Source organism: Pseudonaja textilis, chromosome 18 (genome assembly GCF_049901715.1).
Source record: "Pseudonaja textilis isolate UNSWEBS1 chromosome 18, rPseTex1.2, whole genome shotgun sequence".
NCBI classification, from domain to species: Eukaryota; Metazoa; Chordata; class Lepidosauria; order Squamata; family Elapidae; genus Pseudonaja; species Pseudonaja textilis.
In genome coordinates, this window is record NC_142007.1 from 5,599,143 (window position 1) to 5,617,263 (window position 18,121).

The 18,121-nt window shown below is 42.2% G+C and overlaps 1 protein-coding gene across 4 annotated transcripts in view; it reads right to left on the minus strand.

Moving 5' to 3' along the window:
* CASZ1 (castor zinc finger 1) overlaps window positions 1-18,121 on the minus strand; it is a 267,041-nt gene that overhangs the window by 207,727 nt on the left and 41,193 nt on the right. For all 4 annotated transcript variants that reach the window (XM_087915046.1, XM_087915048.1, XM_087915047.1 and 1 more), the window contains exon 2: window positions 7,032-7,178. The gene's annotated coding sequence lies outside the window, so the exon portion shown is untranslated. The remainder of the gene's footprint in view (window positions 1-7,031; window positions 7,179-18,121) is intronic.

Sequence of the window (18,121 nt, forward strand, 5' to 3'; positions counted from 1 at the left end):
TTATCATCGCTGGAGTCCCGTGCTCCTCCCCTTATCTCTGGGTCCGTCCAGTCTGCTTCCCCAAACTGCTGCCCCTCCCCCCTCGCAGGTGCTGTGAACCCGCTTCCGAGGTGCCCCCCAGCTCTGCCGGGATCCTCTCCTTTCCCCCGTGTCAACCCAGAGCCCCTCCTGAGGAGGCTGGGGGTTTGGTCTCACTCTCCCCCGCTAATCCCTCCGGGTGCCTTCTGTCCGAGTATTAATTAGCTAAAGCAGATCAGCCCTGGAAGGAGAGGCAGTTGGGCCACAAGGAAAAGAAGGCTGCGTGAGGACGCGAGAGTCGCTGGACAGGGCTGCCTTCCTCCCACTTAGCCTCCCGCCAAGAAGGCTGACGGGAAGATGCCTCCCTTCCCTTAAGAAATCCTTCCTCCAGGTTTGCTCAATATATTCCTCTCTCTCTCTCCCTCCCTCCCTCTCTCTCTCTCTCCTTCTCTCTCTCTCTCTCTCTCTCTCTCGAAAAGTAGGTGAAGAGGCACCCCCGTCTATTCTCTCTCCTGCCTACCGTTTCCAAGGCTGCCCGTCCTCTGGCTGAAAGCAGGGCGGGCAGCTTCTCCTGCCAGCCATGCCTCATCCCATGCTCCCCAGGTTGGGACTCCTTTTGATACAAACTGGCGGAGCTGAAATATTGAATTACAATGGCACTAAACCTTCATTACCAGCTCTTAACACAGATTACTTAGGAGAAGGAGAAGAAGAAGGAGAAGAAAAGAGGGAGGGTGGGTGGGGGGTGGGTGAAAGGGGCTCTTTAATTGCTTTTCCCCATTAGCATTTCCAGAGGAGAACACACTGATTAATCTGAAGAGGCATTTTATGGGAGGTGACATCATCTCTACCCCCCCACCCCACCCCCCCACCCACAACCTCTACTGGGCAAGCTGAACTGACCTCATTTCTGGGGTATCCACTACAGGATCACCCAAGTACTCACTGGAGTCAAGAGATCCAGTGCAAAGGGCCTTGGGGTTCCAGGCACGGAAGAACTGAGCTGTGGGAAAGGATGTGAGACTTTTTGGGTGGGTGGGTGTGGGATGGAGTAGATGTAAAGCAGGAGAAAGAAAAACAGACACACACACACACACACACACACACCCCGTAAAGAACAAGAGGGAGAATGGCTTCACAAAAATTATGGGAAGCCCCAATAGGTTTGGCGGACTTCCTTCAACTGGACGGGTTTCAAAATGATGTAGAAGGCATGTCCCAAAAGTATTATTCCCCGCAAAAGACATCTGGATTTTCTTGTTTGTTTGTTTTTCTTTGAAAAGGTTTTGCTTCTCATCCAAGAAGCTTCTTCAGTTCTGGGTGAGAAGCGAAATGGGAAAGAAAGGAGGAAAGAAAGAAAGAAAGAAAGAAAGAAAGAAAGACAGACAGACAGACAGACAGAAAGAAAGAAAGAAAGAAAGAAAGAAAGAAAGAAAGAAAGAAAGAAAGAAAGAAAGAAAGAAAGAAAGAAAGAAAGATAAGTCCAGTTGCCTTTTGGGGGGGAAAAGTCCATTTGCCTTTTGGGTCAATCAAGACCTGGATGATGGAGAATCTCTGTAGTCATGTAGAAGGCCTAACTTTCTCCAAATTGTGTCCTTCCTGCTCCGTCCCTGATTATTCCTCGCCAGATGGCCAAAGGGAATTTGGATAATTTTTTAGTGTGAACCTTTCTGGAGGCAACAGATTGCGAGAGGTTAGCTTAGAGCTTCTGAGGATTTGGAGAATTGGTCACAATTCAGCTCAGGCCTCTTGAGTCGTGTTCCTCAAAGGCTGCATTCATACAACAGGTTTGACCAGGTTAGTTACACATCTAGTAACTGGATGAATTTGCAAATGATATTGGGAGATTCATTAACAGACACCCTAACTAACACTAACTAGCATAAGCGCATCAGCATGTCTACCGTCCCTGTCTTACTGTCCCCATTTATCTGTATTTACTTCCTTTGTTTATGTTTATGTTCACACCTATACTTGTTATCTTGTACACGTATGACAAACGAACAAAACAAAATAAAGTAAATAAAACTGAGTTTAATACTCTGTACAGGGCAGTTTCTCAGGTTTCCAGGTTCTACATGATTTATATTTATATGCCACTTGTCAAAGCAGATGCTTTCTGAAGTTGGCCTACTTGTCCAATATTACTCTGTTTTTCCTGGGAGCGAGGTTAAACAAGCATGACCTTCCGAGTCCATGGGTAACACCAGCACATCGCTTGTTTCAAGGCAGCTGGCTGACACACACCGTTTAAATGTTTAAACTGTGATGTTTAAATATATCCATTTAAAAATGAAAACCAGTTTGGAAGTGAGAAGTCTGGATGAAAGTACTCTCCCTCTTCCAAGACAGACTATGGTCTGATCTTGGGATATCGTCATATTTAACACCCTTTTATTTAAAATTAACTCATGCTGGCGCACTGTAGAAGGCAATGTGTTGGAGATATAAGCATGCGTGTAAAACATCAAAGGGAATTCCCTCCACCCCCCCTTCATCAACAAATAGATTCCTTGGAATTATATTTTAATAGGGTACCAAGTAAGGGAAATGTGTCGTGCACATTTTGCTCTCGCTGGTCTAAATGCAAGTCTGCTTGAATATTTATGCCTAATTGGCAAAGGCAAAGAAATCAGAAACTCCCAGCGCGTTTTTATGTTGAGCGTTGCTTACGTTGAAACAGTGCTCTGCACAAAACGAGTAAGTGACCACAACTGAGCCTCAAAATGTCTGTTGTTAATTGAGACATTTGTAAAGCGAGTTTTGCCCCATTTTACATCCTTCCTTGGCACCGTGGTTAAGTGGATCACTGCAGACTATTGCAGCGGTCATAAATGCGAGTGGGAGGCCAAGGGTCCAAATTTTTATCACGTGAACACGGGGAATGCCACCACAGTCGCATGTGTGAAAAATGGCCGTAACACACATTTTTCAGTGCCATTATAACTTCACTAAACAGTTCACTAAATGAACTGTTGTTAAGTCGACAATTGCCAATATTAAAAAAATTCAGATGTTGCTCAGAAACATGGATTTTTTTCTAAAGGCTCAAAATATTTGACCAGACCGTCTTTCCCGATCTACTGCCTGCCAGATAAGCTGACTATAATTCTCATTTTTCTTACCTTTGGCTTTTGCCTGGGAATTAGGAATTGTGATCTAACATATTTGAAAGGCACGTACACAAAAAAAGACTACTGTATGAGTTTGTTGTGTTAACCCTACAATTTACATTAATAAAACTTGAGGAATGTCATTTTTATGAATTCCAGTAAAAAAAAAAAGCCATAGGGAAGAGAAGGACCAGGGAAGACAGCAGTCTTCCAATATCTGAAGGGAAGAAGGGGGTCAAGCTATTTTCCAAGGCAACTGAAGGCCAGACAAGGAATAATAATGGACGGAAACTGATCAGGGAGAGATTCAACCTGGAAATAAGGAGGAATTTTCTGACAGGGAGAACAATCAACCCGTGGAACAGAAGTTTCTTCAGAAGTTGTGGGAGCTTCATCCCTGGAGGCTTTCAAGAAGAGACTGGACTTCCCTCTGTCAGACATGGTGTAGGGTCTCCTGCTTGGGCAGTGGGGTTGGACTGGATGGCCTACAAGGTCCCTTCCAACTCTGTTATCCTGTATTCTGTTTTCAAATACACCATCTACTCTGCCAGTCTCAGATTTCTTTTATTCTACTAAAATCTTCTGCAAAATGATTTAGTTGTCCATCATGGACGCAGCTACAGTAGCTTATGTTTCTATTTGACGATTCAGTCCTCAAACCAAGCAGCCATCGCCATTCATTTTGGTTTTTAACCTGGAATACAGATTCTTACATCACTGCCACCCAAGGCTCATCCTCCCCTTTTCAAATTGTGCAATTGTTCAGGCAACCGTTCCACATACAGTCAAATAACAAGTTATAAACATCTGTGGGACGAGAGAATCTACTGATAGGGTTCCTGGAACACACCAGAACAAAACACCCCAGTTACAAGATGCCAAATTAAGGACAGGTGTAGAATTCAAGGGAAGAAATAGAAAACAGCCACAAAGGATTTTGTAATTCTCATGCTTCTAATTTAAAAATGAAATAATAGCTTTAAAAATGAAATAATAGTATTACAAATGAAGTACTAAAAATGAAATAATAGCTTTAAAAATGAAATAATAGCATTACATTTATATGCCACCTGACTCCCAGAAACTCTGTGCAATATTACTTTGTAGGAAGAAAAAGTGGCCATAAACTTAACTAGTTAATTAATAACCTGTCAGCCAACATTCACAGGTGTTATTCTCACGTTATTAATTCTTATTCTTATTAATTTCTCACGTTAATACTTGTTCTTATTCATTTCAGGCAGGGGTCTTTCCTAAACTTTTTTTTTATTTTGCTTTGCTTTGTTTGTTTTGCTTGTGTTGTGTTGTGTTTTATTCATTAAATGTACTTGCCACCCACCTCGGTGACTCCGTGAGACTTACAACAACATTAACGTACCTGCAGATTTATTTATATAATTTATATAACTCACACATGGTGGCTCCAGGCAGTTCACAATATTAAAAATCCACAATATAACACACACACACACCCCTAATCCCAGCCAGGAAACTTCTTAAGCATGGTGGGTATTTGGCCTATAAAAGACAAATGCTCTATCAGCCAGTTTCAGGGGAGGTTGGGCAAGATTTAAATTTAAGACTGATTTATGAAAGCCAGTGAGATACTGAAGTGTAGAGCGAGAAGTTCATGTTGGTGAAAATGCATGTGATTCCAAATTCTCAGGGTGACCATTTGCTGCCAAATGTCAGTTGTTTTGGCTTCTGCAAAACTAGGATGCATTTGTTATCAGCTCTTATGCACGGGCTTATACATAGCTGGCCTCATTCCCTCTCTCCTTCTCCTTAATCAAGATATGCCTTCCTCCGCAGAATGCGAACCAATCTCCAAACTTGGTCAAAGGGTGTATGCCGTCAGGTAAGGCAAAGATTAGACTAATGTGGGTATTGCCACACTCTCGTAGCAGTTAAGAACTGAAATCCAGAATTTCAGAAGCCTCCGCCCTGTATTATATATAATTTATTAATTATATTTCCTTGCAAAGCTCTAGGAACAATTCCTTAGTCCCATTCCCTGGGATTCTGGGAGTTATCTATAATTGAGTTTAAGTTTACACATGTTCACACGTACACAGAGACAGAAGCACAATCATTCTTCCTTTCCTCTCATTTCCATTGTGTTGGTTTTTTTGACTGAAACCTCACTGGGAGATGGAACTGCTTGATAACAACAACAATGATAACAACAACAATAATAATAGCACAAACACCCTAGACACATGGAAATTTTGAACTTATTACACCTGAATAGTCTGACTTTGCAAAAAAAGAACACTTTATTCAGAACTGCTATATACTCAGGCGTTACTTTAACAGGTCTTAGATTCTGGGTTAGGGCTAAGTTTTTACCAGTCCCAGATTGTGAATCGAATTGAAGATTAAAATTATTATTATTATTATTATTATTCCCACTGGACTGCCAAGTTAGTTGTTCCAAGAAGATTGTCCAGATTGACTAACCACTGCATGACAAAATACCAATAATCATGCATTGGAAGATCTGCAAGAAATACCATTTATCTGCAAGCCAGAACCGCTGGGACCACAAAACAGACAAAGTAATCGAAAACAAAGAAGTCCTGGGACTTTAGAAGTCAAACAGACACGCGCCTGCCATACAACCTCCCAGATTGTGTTACCGTGTGGTTATATGTCTGTGGAGAGTCCCAATTACCCAGGTCATGGCTGTCCCAAAGCTTCTTTTCTCCAAAAGGCTTTTGTTGTTCTTGTTTTTTTCTTTCTTTCTTTGAAACTGTTTTGCTTCTCATCCAAGAGGCTTCTTAAGTTCTGCGTTGTTGTAAGTTTTTAGATTGTATGTATACAGTTTCTATCTATGATTCTTGCATCGTTTTTTGTGTTGTATACAGTTTTAATTGCTCTGAGCCACCTGGTCAATGTATATGCCGGTAGTCCTCAACTTACAATGGTTCATTGAGTGACTGTTCGAAGTGCCAACAGCATTGAAAAAAAGGGACACTTATGACTGTTGCAGCATCCCTCACGGTCGTGTAATAAAAATTTTAGACACTTGGCTCGTATTTATGACGAAGCCAGATTCGCTTAAGAACCACACTACTAACTTAACAACTGCAGTGACTGACTTAACAACTTTGACAAGAAAAGTCGTAAAATGGGGCAAAGCTCATTTAGCCAATTTCTCACTTAGCAACATACCTTTTGGGCTCCATTGTGGTCGTAAGTTGAGGACTACCTGTATCATGGCTCCTATAAAATGAGGACACAGGGCTATGCATATACAGTATGAACTGTTAGTATTTTGAGCACTCAGTCCTGATTCATGCTTGGTGACAATACATTCCCAGGGTGGAGTTGTCTGTATCCAGGGAAAGCATCTACATGAAGCTGGGAAGGAAGGAAGGAAGGAAGGAAGGAAGGAAGGAAGGAAGGAAGGAAGGAAGGAAGGAAGGAAGGAAGGAAGGAAAGAAAAGAGAGAGAGAGAGAGAGAAAGGAAGGAGGGAGGGAGGGAGGGAGGGAAGGTGGGGAAGGGGAAGGAAGGAAGGAAGGGAGGGAGGGAGGGAAGGAGGAAGGAAGGGAAGAAGGAAGGAAGAAATGAAGGAAGAAAAAGAAAGGAAGGAAGGAAGGAAAGAAGGAAGGGGAAAGGGAAAAGAAAGAAGGAAGGAAGGAAAAAGGGGGAAGGGGAAGAAAGAAAGAAAGAAAGAAAGAAAGAAAGAAAGAAAGAAAGAAAGAAAGAAAGAAAGAAAGAAAGAAAGAAAGATAGATAGATAGATAGATAGATAGATAGATAGATAGATAGATAGATAGATAGATAGATAGATAGATAGATAGAGATCTTCACAGTTCAACAAATTGTAAGGCCGCTTTTCCCGCCCCCGGCTGACTGACTCACAAGCGAGGCAGAGAAGGAAGGCGAATGGGTACCTTGTGCCTGGAGGATGCTGAACTTGAAATCCATTCCAAACCAGACTTATGGGAGGGATGCTCAGGGTCCAGAAACGCCTCCCCTCGGGTGCTTCAGAGGCAGCTCAAGTCTGATGGGTTCCCTGTACGTGGTGATGCCTCTTTGCTCTGAAGAAAGAGGAGGGAGAAAAACCGGAGGGTTTTGAGACGCGATGCTATTCCCTAATCTTTGCATCCTATAAAAGTCACTTACGGGGGAAGTTGCTGCCTGCCCCACCGTCCCCAAGGTTTTCCCCAGGGTCTCCCCTAGACATTCCCACGCAAAGTCTAGTAACTCTAATAACGGTAAAGGGTTTAGGAAGCGTCTTCTGAACGAATCTGAAGAAGGAGGTGCCACCGGAACTGTCCCTACAATAAGAAGGGGTATGGATTCTTCTCTCTTTTTTTAAAAAATGTAAATTTTACTAACAGTTTCAAAAAGGAGATTAAAAACAGACAAAATCGAAGGGAAAGGGAAGGGAACAGAAGGGAAGGGAAGGGAAGGAAGAAGGAGGAAGAAGGAAGAAGGAAGGGAAGGAGAAAGTGGGGAGGGAAGGAAAGGAGGAAGAGAGGAGGAGAGGAAAAGAAAGTAGGAAGAAGGAAGGGAAGGAGGAATAGGGGAGGGGAGGGGAGGAAAGGAAAGGAAAAGAAAGGAGGAAGAGGGAAGGGAAGGAGGAAGAGGGAAGAAAAGAAGGAAGAGGGGAGGGGAGGTGAAGATAGGAAAGGAAAGGAGGAAGGGAAGGGAAAGAAAGGAAGAAGAGGGAAGGGAAGGAGGAAGAGGGAAGGGGAGGAGAGGAGAGGAGAAGAAAGGCCAATCTCTTACTCTATGGGTACAATAAAGCTCTCTTTTTCCCAGCATTTTCTAACCATCAAAACCAGAAATCAAAAAGTTTGTTTTTTTTATCCTGCCAAAGAAAGGCCTTAGAAGTCTACAAGGGCAGGGCTTCCAGCCGCAGGTGCCAAGAGGTGGCCACCAGGGGTGGAACGATGGAATGACCCACTCTGGCCATCCGCTGCCTTCAGCTAAAGCCCCAGATCCTTTTCCCGTCACAAGGGCCGAGGAACGGGTTAGCACTGCAATCCCTCTGCTCGCCTGTGGGCCAGGCGAGTCCGCCGTCCTTGGCTTGGCTCAGCTCTGGCTACTTCAAAGCGAGACAGGCCCTTCCTATGTTCAGCGTAATTCTTGGTAGACATCAGATACACACACACACACACACACACACACACACACACACACACCCATTTGCTTTTAATTCTGCTAAAAGCGAAAACTGATAAATTGAAAAGGTTTGACTGGAGTTTGGAAAAGCACAAGGGCTCGGAGATGACGGATCCCAGATTTAATCTATAATTTCAACCAGTCCAGATAACAGCAATTAGCTAAAAGAAGCCTTCCCCACGCGGTGCCCTCTGAACTCCAGGCATCCAGAACTCAGTGGCCCACATCCGGTAAGATCCTAAGGCTTCCACACCTATTAGAGGCCTGAATTTCTCCTCTAAAATCGCATTGATTTTCACCAACAATGCTTTCAGTCCTTTGTATGTTGATATTCATTCACTCCTCAATTCAAAATCCCTGGTGAGGCTCAGGATCTGAAAGGCAGTGTTTATATCTCTAGAAAATTATTATTATTATTATTATTATTATTATTATTATTATTATTATTATTATTATTATTATTATATCATTTGTGAGATTCACAGCCTTTGGACCTGCTTGGTAGCTCAACAGCTCGAGTCCTAACCAAGGACCTAGGAACTGTTCAGGTAGCATCTGTTCCAAGCAGGGTAGTTTTTTTTGTAGAATCAGGGTATTTAAGTCTGATAAATTATCATCATCATCATCATCACAGAGTCAGCCGGATGTTCAAACTGGGTGTGGCACTTTTCTCTTCCTATCGAGTCCTTACTATGGACCTGGGATAAGCAAATCTGGATTGTTCGATGGTGTTACAGATATCGCCATAGGATAGAAGCTGTTCCAAGTCGAGCTGCTTTCTGCAATTGCCTTCTGCAATTGACTCATGGCAAATTTGTCAATGTCATTATTATTATTATTATTTCATTTATTTATTTATTTTGGAAGAAAATTTTTGACTGCCCTCGCCTGGAAAAGGTGGTGCAAATTCTCAGGGGTTAAAAATTGTGAAAGTTCAAATGATGTTAGAAAGCATTAGAAAAATTCATCCCAAACAACGGAGTCTCCATCCTGGCTAAAACCAATGAAGGTTAAATAGAGTCTAAGTTTTTAACAGCACTACATCTTTGCTCAAGATGTGGTTCCCACGACATTTGGAATACTTATAAAAATAAACTTTTTTTTTTTTGTAAGTTTGAAATCCATGGATACTCTCCTGAGCTACATATATGTAAGCAGGGAACAAATGACAGAGAATCAACCCCAAATGCTTTCCTTCAATTTGGAAACACTCCAACTGTGACACAATTGTGTATCTTCTGTAAAGAATTGTATTAGGGTGAAATAGGTAAAAGAGCAAATAAAGTCTTATTATGCTACCAGCAACCTCCTTTGCGTGAATTTAAACAAATATTGATGTGTTTCCATGGTAATTCCCGTTCTGAATATCCTCCAGTCGTTTTTTTTTAAATAAAAAGGGTTTTTCCTGTTTGTGCTTCAGTTTTAAACTTGTAAATATTTTCTGCCTTAGTGCACGTATCCTTCAGGAAAAGAAAGGAAAAAGGAAAGACCAAAAAGCGAAATTGGCTTTTTTATCTCCCTCCTATCAATAACGGAGTTTAAGAGATGACGACTTAGGACAAGACAGCCTGGTGAAGTTCGAAAAAGAAAACCCCAAAGTGCTATTTTTTTTTTCCAGCCCATCCCATGGGAAAAATCCAATAATCCCAACTGATGCCCTGATAATTAAAGACTGGAATCTTTATTTCAGTCCCCTAAGATAGCTAATTGAAATTAGACCTCCAGCACAAGCGAGTCAACTTTATTTTGCCTTAGAATTCCCTTCTCTTTCCCTCTAGACTTCAACTGGTTTCAAACCAGTATGAGAACAGATCCACCAGTGGCTTGGTACCTCCAGGTAACCTACTTGGAACAGGTAATCTCAGAGACATGGAGTGTCTCCCAGTTCTGAATATTAATCTTTGGCACTCATCCATTTCACCGTGCTTCTCTTTATATTCCATGGGAATGGAGAATTAGCAAATCCCAATTCAAAGCTTTAAGGCAGGTAATGCAGGGATGAGGTTCACGTTTTGGTCTCTGGGGAATGGCGACGAAAGCTTGAGGGGGGCTCAGCAACTAAAACCCCCTACTCTTGGCAGCTAGAGACCCTTCCCCTCCCAACGTTTAACCGTCCTAGGATTCCACCAACGGTGAGGAAGCCGTGGTTAAACAGCCTGGGTTTCCTGGCTGTAACGCACTGGCGCCAGGCTCCAAACATTAGCCTAATGTGTAACTTTGGGGAAGTCAAGTTTCCTTTGGGATTTTAACGTTCTCTGGAAATGTCATATCATCCAGCGAGACTGTTTGTCCAAGAGCGGCTCTTATGTGCACTTGACAGCTCAAAATGAAACCAGGGAATCAAAAGGCCTTCCAGAGGTCATATCTCTGAAATGAGGACTAATTCAATTTAAATGGAATGAAATGAATTTTAGCATGGAAAATATCACCCGCCCCCACCCTCTTTTTTTTTTTTTTTTTGCAAACTGTTTAGCTCAAATTATAATCCTATCAGTCCCAAAGGTGCTTTTTTTCCCCCCCTCCCTTCTTCTTCAAAAGGCAACTAGGCTTTCCTTGAAGAGGTTTCGCTTCTCACCCGGGAAGCTTCTTCAGTTCTGGAGTCCAGTCCGGTCAGAGCTGAAGAAGCTTCTTGGATGAGAAGCGAAACCTCTTCAAAACAAAGGAAGTCCAGTTGCCTCTTGAAAAAGCACCTGTGGGACCTGGACAACTGAGAATCTCCATAGACATCATCCTTTCGGGTCAAGCCAAATCAGTACAACCAACTGACCATTGGTTAGATGTTGGTGCCAGAGTCACAGCTGAGGCGGGGAGGGAAAGTCATATAGATTATCCTGAAGGTCTTTGCTAAGCCATTTCCTTTTCTTTCTTCCTTTCTTTTTTTCCCCCCGCTAACACAATTTCCCTGGAACACCTTACATGTTTGCAACATGAATCAGCTCTGACTCCTACACAGCTGCAGGAGTGAGGTTCTGTGTTGTATGATTGATCAAGCCTGAAGGCTTTATATGTCTGCCACGGAGGTAGCAGGGATCATATATTTGAACCTTATGTCCCTCTTCCCACCTGTCTATAGAGCAGCTCCCTCACCAAAATCACCTTTTCTTGGTGCACTCAAGCAAATTGGGAGGGTGGAGTAGAGAAGGAGGAACCAAGATAATGTCGAAGTTCTTAAGAGCAAGTTTACTCTGGACTGCCTCTGTCTTTCCTGCCGACAATGGTTGAAAGGAAGCAACTTGGTGAAAGAGTAGGATATACTGTACAGCCCCTGTGCCATTCCAGGAGGGACATGCCTCACCCGCCAGGGACAAACAGACCAGCTCAAAGCAGATTTAGAGAAAAAAATACCAGGGTTGTGGCAGCAGGAGGGGGAGCAACGCTGTTGGCTGAACGGAGACGGGAGCTGTTGTTCGGTTATTTGTTAGGTTGGCATGAAATCACCTTGGCAATATTCAGAAGGGAGATTGGCAAGACGGTTTTGAAGTTGGCACACGCTCGGGAACCTAAACAAGGCATCAGGGCAAGGCACCTCCCTCCTCCTCCTCCCCTCTATATAATTTTCTTTGCTGCTGAAAACGGCCTTTTCAGGAATGGTCAATCACAGTTTCTGATGTTGTTGGATTAGGAGCGCACTGAAAATAAGGGAGGGCTACGAGCATTTGCAACCGTTTACAAAAAACACAGCGTCATTCGGAGAACGCAACTCCTTGGTAAAATCCGAAGATTTAGGTATTACGGCTTCTACTGTCTGGGCTTATCTATCAGCTGTGATTAGCTACGGTAGCTATTGGGGATGAGTTTAAATCTGGAGAAGAGGAGCTAGGGGGTTGAGCCAGACCAGTAGGGGAGAAGCTTTTTTCCTGCAGATTGCGGGGAGAACTGGAAATCTCTGGAGCTACGTCAGACTGCCTTCCATGCCGATTCGCTCCCCCAAAATAAAGACAGCTCAAAATTCATTCCCAGGCAGTTCCAATATTTGCAGTGCTTCTTCCTGGCAGCCATGTCCAACCTGAGCTTGGTTTTCCTCTTCCATCTTCATCCAGGACTGGTTGGTTGGGCCCAACAATCCTGGCACGATACTTGACTGTCTCTACCTCCAGCGCTGTCATTCAAGCAGTTTCTGGCTCCCTTCCCAGGGACATTTTGACAGCTATCTAGATCTCGGATCCAGAGGCAATGGGATGGATGAGATAGTTCCTCATTTGTGGCACACACAGGCAACATCTTAAACCAACAGGTTTGCATTTGTAGACCCAAAGGCCACAGATTCCAACACTTTGATTTCAAGTGTACCAGGGAGTGACAGAGAGTTGGGTTTGTCTTTCTTTTTCTTTCTTTCTTTTCTCCAATCTTTCTTTTCTTTCTTTCCTTCTTTGCTTTTATTTCATTCTTTCCATTCTTTCTTTCCTTCTTTGCTTCTTTTTTCTTTTTCTTTCTTTCCTTCATTCTTTCTTTCCTTCTTTCCTTTCCTTTCCTTCCTTCCTTCTTTCCTTCCTTTTCTATTCTTTTTTCTTTCTTTCTTTTTTGGTTAATTGCTTTGACTTCAGCTTTGAAGGAAAAGAAACACCTATTATCCCTGAACGTGTTTAGCTATTTCGGCAAAACAATTCCTACCCTAATATCTGTATATTGGACTTGCCTTTCCATGAAGCCACTTATACTGCAAGGTCTCCTGGAATGTTTTGCCACAAGTTAAATCTCTGGATGAAGGTGCTGTCATCCCCATCGCCCCTCCTGATGAATGCCTTAGCATATGTCTAAAGAAGTTTTTAGATCACTCTGCTAATCAAAAGTTTTCAGAATGACATTTTCCTCTCATGTGGGAACAACATCCGCAAGTGCCTTTGTGCAAGCGAACATATGTGAAATCTATTTTCCACAACCAAAGTCTAAAAAATGCTCGGCAGATCAGAACCAATGGAATAGGGAGCATCCATCTAAAAAAACCGTGTGAAGAACATTTCACTTTAAAGGCGTAAACACTGGCAAGCTGGTTGGGTTTTGTTTCGATATTGAATGATGGAAACGCCTTCAAGATAAAGATGATAAAAATCAAATTTCCTGGGAACTAAAGATTCCACAATAGAAATTGAGTTATATGCTCTTGAAAATAAACACAAACATGGACTTTTCGGTCCACAAGTAAGCTCATATATGTACATTTATTTGTTTAGTTACACATGGTTAAAAAAAAAAGAGAGAGAGAGGGAGAATTAGCTCAAGGGAATCACTCATAGCAAACATTAAATCAGGAAGGTGTTTTTTTAACCCCGAAGCCATCTATATTCCACAAATAGGTTGTAAATTTGGCTGTACGTGACGTATTGAACGGATATAGACTAGTAAACTCCTCTGGTGATCATCAGCTATTGGGGAAAGATTCACGAGCGCACACAAAATGTTTCAATGCAACTTTGCTTCCATCGTGAAGGATAGCAGAGGAACCCCATTTTGACAGATTTAAAGTCTCAAGTTACAAAATAATAAACAGCATTGCCTTCAGTCACTCACTCACAGAGAGAGAGAGAGAGGGAAGGAGGGAGGGAGAGAGAGAGAGAAAGAAATTCAAAAGGTCCAATTGGAAAAGATAAACATAAAAGAAGGACAAATCTCAACCAAACCAACTACAATTTAGAGCAGGGGTCTTCAAACTTGGCAGCTTTAAGACTTGTGACCTTCAACTCCCAGAATTGCCCCTCCAGTCCATGTCAGCTCAGGAATTCTGGGAGTTGAAGTCCACAAGTCTTAAAGCTGCCAAGTTTGAAGACCCTTGGTTTGGAGAGGCTGAAGATTGTGTCCCTAAGAAAGACAGATAGAAAAGAAGACAGACCATGATGGTTTAAAAAGACCTGCATTACAAGTTAGGGACAGATATTGGATTTTCCATGGTTGAGAGTTCCCATGTTAACTGGGCTATTTTCCTGGCCTTCCTTCATGGAATTCAGAGTGGCGCACCAAGCGCCTCTATTTTGTCTTCATAACAAGCCTGCAAAGGAGGCCCGGGGGCAATTATAATCTGCTGTTTCTAAAACTACATCAAGTTTGCTTCCCCTGTACAAAGATAAGCTTGAAAGGCCCACCTTTGGGTTTGTTTCTTAATGCATACCTGAAGGAAAGGAAGGGAATTAAAATAATCCTTTCAGGTTTGGTGCAAAAAAAGACGCTTCACTTCTAAAATAAAGAGTTCCTGGAACTTAATCCGTGCAGGAAGGGATGGATTCTGACACAGGAAGCGAGCTGGTGCCAAATCGAGCTAGATGGTCAGATAGTCTGGCTCTGAGATCCTTCTGGGCCTCAAACATCCATCATTTTCACCTGAAGGTTTTGCACACGCTCCGTCTGAACGCACAGGTGTTCCGCTTCTAAATTATGGCCCGTTTTATGCACAGGGTTGGATGTGACAGGGAAGCCCTGTTGTCTTGTTGAGAAAACATGGCACTCAGCACGCGCCCTCAGCAAGCCACACTAAAACTGGAGTCCCAGAAAAGTAGCTTATAGATTATAAAACGAACAGCCTCCAAGCTAATCTCACCTAGTCCTCTGATGCCCTCAAAACAAACAAACAAAAAAATAGCTGGCCACTCCAGGAAAGCAGATAAAATTATTCCTTATCTCAAAACCTATCTCCTGCCGTCATCACCAACATGGATTACTGGAATGCTACTGAACTGTATACTTTAAAAGAAAAAAAACCCACACCCATCAATACATGCCCAACACAGACAAGAGCCAACGATTGGGGTGTGAAAAAAAAACTCCCCTATGCATTCACAACCGTCATTCTGTACCATAAACAAGCGAGGGAAAGAAAAAAAAATCCTATGGAAAAACAGGATTTAATCCCTTGCGTGTCTCTTAATAAATATCAAGCCACAGTGAGATCGCTATCAACCTCCTTCTCAAACCAAATTTTGTGACCTATTTTTTGTCTTCTTCTTCTAAAGCTGAGTACGGTGCAACAAAGGGCCCTGGAGTCCTGGAGTCTTCCCAGAAAGGCAGTTTTGCAATGATTACAGCAACAAAAGTAAAGAAATAGAAAAGTAATAACTGATCAAACAGGAGGGTGGTGGTGATGAAGCCATTGAGCAATTCTGTAGGAATTCTTCCTACACAGCCAGATCTTCAGGTGGCCGGGGAAACAGATTCCAATTTCGGGAAACGAATTCCAATTTCACCATATCTAATTCCCCCAAACAGACCAAATTTCCAGATTTTGACACTAGCTGATTTTTAGTTCCACGGAACGTATGTACAAAACTACGCACAAAGGCGCCCTTGTTTAACCATCAAATAAGCAGGTTGAATCTGCCAGATTGTTTCTGCGCAACGTAATCTTGTTCGACAATCCTGCCAGATTGGCTTATTCCAGGAAATTTCATTGAACTCCTCACAGGGAATTTTTTTTCCCAACTTCTGACAACCACAACCTCACACTCTACGCCTTCTTCTTCCGGTTTCCCAGGGGTCCTTTTTCGACAACGCAACGCCTGAATTTGCTTACTCCATCCTCTGGGAGTGAGGCTAAGAAAACCTGAGAGAGCTTTGGGGAAGAAAAACAAATTTCGGAGAAAGGAAGATTGAAATTATAAAATTGTGAAGCCATTAGTTGTCATCTATGGATACTTCTAAATGAGACTGAGGATTTTCTTGAAGGCGCTTTGGCCCTTTCCAAAATCAGTCCTTCGTGGCTCTCTGCAAAAAGCAGTCACTCCTCATTCACACTTGTTCTTCAGTATGAAAATGTTTCACCCTAATTGCCAAATTCACAGGTTGCATTTCTCTCCAGTGGAAGGAACATCTGAAGGTTTCTACCTGGAAACCTGATGGCAACTATGTTCCACGAAGCCCCTCCTGAATAAATAAGCTTAGACATACCCTCCAAAGGTTTGAGGATGGATTCCAGACGGAGATATATCTCCAGAACTTTTGTTTTTCATGTATCACAATATAATTTCCGGTTCCAGAAAAGGCAGTGGTCAGTCAAATCTCCCCTAGAATAAAAGGTTATCTTTTTCTTTTAGTTAGTGGACGTACTGAAGGGGAGAGAAAATGATCATGTGTAAAATATTTTAAAAAGTGTAGAGACAAAAGATTTTTCTCCTCTACTGTTCCTTTAAGACCTCCAGTTAACATGGTAGCCACAAAATGCAGGATGGATGAAAGAATGGTGGTTGGGTAATGCATGGAACTCACTGCTTCAATATGTCTCAGTGACATAAGCATAGAAGCGTTTAAAAAGAGGACCCTGGGCTAACCCACTACGTCACTGCATCCTCCCAAGGATTCTTGGTCACATTGCCTTAGTTATCTTTGTGGGGGAAAGCCACTTTCAAACAGACAGGTACCACAGCCTCTCAAAAACCCAATGCAATCCTAGGCTGCATTAATAGTGGGATAGAATCAAGATCATGTGAAGGGTTAGTACCACTTTATAAGGCCATGCTTGGAATACAGCATCCAGTTTCGGTTGCCACAATGTAAGAAAGATGTTTGAGACTCTGGAAAGAATGAAGAGAAGAGCGACAAAGATGACAAGGGAGTTGGATGCTAAAATATAGGAAGAATGGTTGCAGGAAATGGGAATATCTAGTCTAGAGAAAAGAAGGGGACATGATAGTAGTGTTTCAATATTTGAGGGGCTGCCACAAGGAAGAAGGAGCCAATCGACTTCCAATGCACCTGAAGGCAGGACAACAAGCAGTGGATGGAAACTAAGCAAGAAGAGAAGCAATCTAGAACTAGGAGAAATTTCCTGACAGTGAGAAAAATAAACCAAGGCTTTGCCTTCAGAAGTTGTAGATGCTTCATCACTGGAGGTTTTGAAGAAGAGACTGGACAATTTATCAAGGTCATCCGATACATCATTACACACATTATAATGGTGGAGAGAATAGCCTTCGCACAGGGACGGAAAAAAAGATACCATCTGAAGAAGACGAATGAAGATACCATCTGAAGAAGAATGGACTGTGCGGAAATGGATAAATTCACGGCGGAACTAAAAGGCAAAGATGACTCGGATTATTATGTGGTTTGGGATAGGTGGTACAAATGGGTGGAAAATAGAAATAAGAATTGATGTTTAGGTATAAAAGGAGATATATGTATTAATAATGACACAAATGCTGTCGTTATATAAATAGAGATTTGTAATTTTGTTTTTAAAAAATAAAATAAATATTTTTTTTTAAAAAAGAAGAGATTGGACAGCCACTTATTTAAAAGGGTATACAATCTCCTGTTTGAGCAGAGGACTGGACTAGAAGACCTCCAAAGTCCCTTCCAGTTCTGTTATTGGAAGGTTTAAAAAGGCATAGAATTTACACGTTTTAGGAAACAAATTTTAGTGATGTCTTTGGAAGGTTCCCCACAGCAGAAAAATGACACAGAGGAATATTTTTTCTGAAAAGAAGAGGTTGAGCCCTCACTAGAAAATTAAATATTTTTTTAGCAGACAGAAAAATATGTTGTGCTCAGCATATGCTGTGGAAAAAAAATGCATATCTTCATCTTACTACAAAATCCCATTTGATGTGTTGTGGCACGAAAGTGTTTTTCACTGCATTTTTACAACATGATCTCATGTACCCTGCAAAATGGGGTACGCCCAAAACAGCAGGTATTTTATGGGATACATGCACAGCAAATATATGCACAATTAATAAAAAGGAAAAAAAAACACAGTGAGTATTGGTAAATATTTAAATCAACAGGCAACTGTGCCAGCTCCACTCCCTGAGAAGTTTGCAACATATATGCAGAAAAAAATTAGGAGCCAGCAAAATGTTTTAGGAACCACCTATGAGAAGAAACTGGGTGTTTGACCTCTATAGGAACACAGGTTCCCACAACTTGG